Here is a 4,928-nt window from a genome sequence, read left to right on the forward strand (position 1 = left end):
ATCCTGATCGCAAAGAGGGGTTGTCAGAGATCGTATAGTTTGCATTGTGAACATTGTCTGATCCAAGAGAATACATCATCCAGGAATACACGGGACTCGTCTCACCTAGACTCTCCTTCAAGACTATGCTAACGAATCACCATCATCGTCGTCCCTCTCAACATCTCGGAGCTCATTCGTCTCCCGTAATTTCCTCTCCACTACTTCATTATTCACAATGAATATGCACACTAACCGAAGTTAGAAAATTAAATCTTTTAATCCATCTTTTATAATGATCTGCCCATCCTAAGATATCTCTCACCGGGGGAATGCTTCTAGTGGGACTCAGTCTTAACATTTAAACCACAGAGAATAAACCTCAACACCACTACGAACTATCGCTGAATCACCCTGGACGACTCTCAAGTCAAGCCTCTTACGGTCAGACGATCTCACTGCGTGGGCATAATATAACACTTGTGGGCCTCGTACTTAACCATGCAATTCTTTACATACATCACTTTAGATATGGAAACTCTTCTTTGTATCATTTCCAAGAATTTCATATATTTTTTCATCTTTATAATATTTACGTATTGAAAGAACATTATCTCCAATAAAGGTTTTTTACGTTTTACTTAATAGGATTGGAAGTGAATGAATTCTTGATGGAAAAAATGTCATTAGACTCTCGCACATGTGAGAGTTATCGTTCAGACGACTTAAGAACTCTTGTCTGTATGGAGCCATCTCGCTCAAGCGAGAGCTGTCTTGCTCAAGCTAGGGACTCCCCATTTTTATAAGGAACTTGTGGCTCAAGCGAGAGTTGTCTCGCTTAAGCAAGAAAACAACCAATTTTCTTTGTGTATATTTTAGCTCAGGCGAGAGTTGTCTCGCCCAAGCGAGAAAACCCATTTTCTCTGACATTTCTCGCTCAAGTGAGAGTTGTCTTGCTCAAGCGAGAGTTGTCTTACTAAAGCGAGAAAAGCCTGAAACTCAGTTAAATTTCTTTTCTCAATGAAAAGTTTTCTCATTTATAACACATGTTTTGAAGCCTTGAATTTAACAATTATCTCATACATATAATTCTTAGCACAGTAATTCGAGCAATATTAAACATGAATAATCATGGCATCTTCATACATAAACATAACCTAACATAATTGGGCATAAGAAATTTGTTGTACTTAATGCAAACAAAACAAACAATTGATTAAGTACAAACTTTCTTAATACCCAAGACAACTCCAAACTTGTGAGGAAGTTTGGAGGTCCTGAAGCATATTCGGAAACCACTGTGTCACGATGTTTTCTCCCTCAACGGAGTGTGTCGTGCAGATTGTTTCCTCGATTCCAAGTGAGCTTAATTCGCTGGGTCTCTTCTCGAACTCTTCATCACGCCAAAATCAAAATAACGATAATTAGGTTAATTTGATAATTATTATTGTTACGAAATAACATTTTATGCGAAAACAAAACTTCTAAAATGAACTTAATCGCTTTCATCCATCCGATTCAAAGTTAGGTATTTCTTGAATCATCATTTATCATTGAAAGTCTTACAACACAACGACACTTTCTAAAGTAAAGATTTAACAAAACTTATAACGAAATTATGTCATAATCTGTGGATATACATCAGGTTAGTTCCCAGGAAAGAGAGGTGGGTCGTAAAGACACACTTAAATATCAAGTCTTTCCTTAGACATAACTTTTCTAGACATGTATTGCCACTTCATTACATTTTTCCGGTAATGATAACTACTCATAATACTTATCTTTTGAACGTAAAACATTTTTATTAAGATTAACCTTTTTAAGTAAGATTATTAAGCTAGACTTACCATTTTAAAGTAAGCCAACTCTAACGGTGCCATCCTATAGGGAGCTATAGATATTGTTCCAGTTCTAGGAACTAGATCGATGGCGAACTCTATCTTTTTTACTGGGGGTAAACTAGGAATATCGTTCGGAAAAACTTCAGAGAAATTCCGAAGCACTCGTATACTTTGAATTTCTCCTCCTTTATTCTTCTCCAACGACGCTAACAACATGTACACTTTGGCTCCATCCTTCAAGAACTTCTTCATTTGATTGGCAGTTGTACTTTTGGTTTCATAACGAGGTTCTATTGGGTCTTTAGGGTTGCTAAAAATTACTGTTTTGTTGAAACAGTTCAAGAGAACGTGGTTATTGGATAGTCAGTCCATTCCTAAGATGATATCTAATTGGGATAAGGGTAGACATATCATGTCTACTAGGAAAGTTTTGTTATCTAATACTGTGGGACATTGTGAACATATTGTTGAAACTACGACGGGTACGTTTATGGGTGTTGACACGACTAGATCATAAGGTAAGGAAACTATAGGCAATTCTAATCGGTTAACAACATCATGGGATATAAATGAATGGGTCGCACCTGAATCAAATAGTATAGATAAGGAAACCTCATGAACAAGACATGTACCTTGAATGAGATCTTCATCCTCCTTGATCTCAGCTCTGCTCATGGTTAACACTCTTCCCTTGGCCTGAGATCTGGCTGCCCGAACATCATTCACTCCTTCCTTCTTCAGCTTAGGGTACACCGGTTTGATGTGTCACGGTTGGTTGCAGTGATAGAAAATAGGGTAGTTGACACCGAAATGCTTTCCTCTGCACTTCGAGCACCAAGGTGGTGAGTTGTTGTTGGAGTTCCCAACTTGAGAGCCCTGATTGTTATTGTTGTTGTTGTGGTTGTTGTAATTGTTGTGTGATCGGAGTGACTTATGTTGATTTCCAAATAGAAATCCATAAGGTTTCTTGTTGTGGTGGAAAGACTTCCCTCTGCCACGATTCGGTCCGAAATTCCTCTGAGGTCCGTAGGAATTTCCTTGAGGCATGACACTCTTCAGTGTGGCATTCCTTGCCTTCAGACTCTCCTCATAGATTCTGGATTTGTTGACCAGAGTTGGAAAATCTGGTATCTGTTGATGAACAAACATCACCTTCAAATTTTGTCTAAGTCCCTCTTCAAACTTGCCATACTTAGACCTTTCATTTCCCACTTGATTGTAGTGTGGGGCATACCTCGCCAAATCTTCAAACACTACAGCATACTCCCCAATTGACATGTTCCCCTGCTGCAGACGCAGGAATTCCATTTCTTTCTTTGTCTTCATGTTCGCCGGAAAGTACTTCTGTGGAAACCTATCCTTGAAAGTTGCCCAGTTGACAACTGGATGTTCATGTTCCATCTGGCGTTAAGTGAACTCCCACCAGTTCTCAGCTTCCTTCGACAACATGTAGGTCACATAGGTGACCTTTTATTCCCTCGGTGCACATCTGTGCCCGAAAAATACTCTCCAACTCTTGGATCTAGTTGGTAACAACATCTGGTGCAAATCCCCTTCAAACTTAGGCGGGTTGCAACGCAAAAACTCGTTCAAACCCTTGTACAGAGCGGGTCCTTGGGGTTGTTGATGTTGTTGTTGTTGATTCACTTGATGCAAGTTAGTATTCACATTTTGAATCATCACCGTCATCGCAGCCATGAAATCCAGATTTGTAGTTCCACGTCCAGCCATCTTAAATTGAGAACATCATATTTATATATGTTACTCCTCTAATCGTAAGTACACAAAATTCATGTCTTCAAATGAAAATCATAATCAAACAATCACCCAAAGTCACACAAGAAAGCATGTAAGGCCATGCCCAGTCCGGATAGGATTGACCTGCTTTGATACCACTTAATGTAACACCCCGAAAATCATTTCATAATTATTATATTTAATCTCTTGGGGAAATGGGTAAAAAAAACCATTTATGTAACATATAACTTACAAATCATTTTTTCCATTTTATCTATTTTCTTTCAAGACGTCACATTTTCAAACCTTTGCGAAAATAATTTCATAATACTTAAAATGTAATTGAACAAAACACAATTCTTTTCTAAATACTTCTCATTGGTCAATTCTTGAATTTGTAATATGTTCATCATGGTTTACAAAATACAAAGCAGAGTCTATTCTTCGCCCCTAACAAAGACTAAAAATACAACTAAAAATAAAATAATATCGGGGGCATTGACATTACAAAAGTACCCTACACAGGTTCCCTATTTAAAGAAAGAAAAGGACTCCTAGACCAGTGTTGCACTGGAAACCTCACTCGGGTCTTCCTCGATCTCCGAGTCTGAAGAGATCTCTATAACCTCAACCAAATCCTCTATGCAAATTAACTCTACACAGTCATCGTCCTCATTCTCCGCCACCTCATTTGCTGCCCAATCCATCGAAGGGCCCGGGATGTACCCCCTAGGCCCAGATGAAGTAGCCATGCCTGCTCCTTCCATCCTTCTTGGCGTTGAGTCAGTAGATGAGAATCCTAGTTGGGGCAAGGTCTTGACAACCTCCAACCTGCCTCGTGCCTCAGCTGCTGCGGAAGGACCGGCAGGTATGGACCTTCGCTCTGGTAGGATGAACGATGCTTCCCGAATTGCGTAATGTGCCGGGAGATGCAACACAGAGCCATCACATATGAGATCCAATTCCAGGTCGCAGGGATCAGCGTAGGTGTATATGTTTCCTTCAACTCTCCATGCCCCCTCTTGGGAAATGGTAAAGTGGTAGCCCCTGATCATTGCCGATTTGTCCATCTAAACATGGATGTATACAAGTACACCAGAAAGAAAGAGAGGGAGTAAAACATCTAACGAAAAACTTAGCATTGACGTCATGGAATTACACAGAATATCCCCCCAAGACAAAGAACAAGTACAGATATATCATATGTTCATACACGCATGTATTAATGATGAATGAAGTATAAAACTTATGATTTTAGAATCAATATCGATAAATACCATATATGCATGCTATGCATATGTCCACAATCCTTACACAGCATTATCCTCCCAATAACTATTCGGAAATAACCGAGAGTGCAGGTCTCATAAC

General features: G+C 39.3%; 1 long non-coding RNA gene across 1 annotated transcript in view; it reads right to left on the reverse strand.

Moving 5' to 3' along the window:
* LOC109343616 overlaps nucleotides 278–4,928 on the reverse strand; it is an 18,270-nt gene continuing 13,619 nt past the window's right edge. Inside the window, exons 2-3 of the long non-coding RNA XR_002107237.1 lie at nucleotides 4,686–4,691; nucleotides 278–288 (exon numbers count right to left, since the gene is read on the reverse strand). This is a non-coding gene — a long non-coding RNA (uncharacterized LOC109343616). The remainder of the gene's footprint in view (nucleotides 289–4,685; nucleotides 4,692–4,928) is intronic.

This window comes from Lupinus angustifolius, chromosome LG03 (genome assembly GCF_001865875.1).
Source record: "Lupinus angustifolius cultivar Tanjil chromosome LG03, LupAngTanjil_v1.0, whole genome shotgun sequence".
NCBI classification, from domain to species: Eukaryota; Viridiplantae; Streptophyta; class Magnoliopsida; order Fabales; family Fabaceae; genus Lupinus; species Lupinus angustifolius.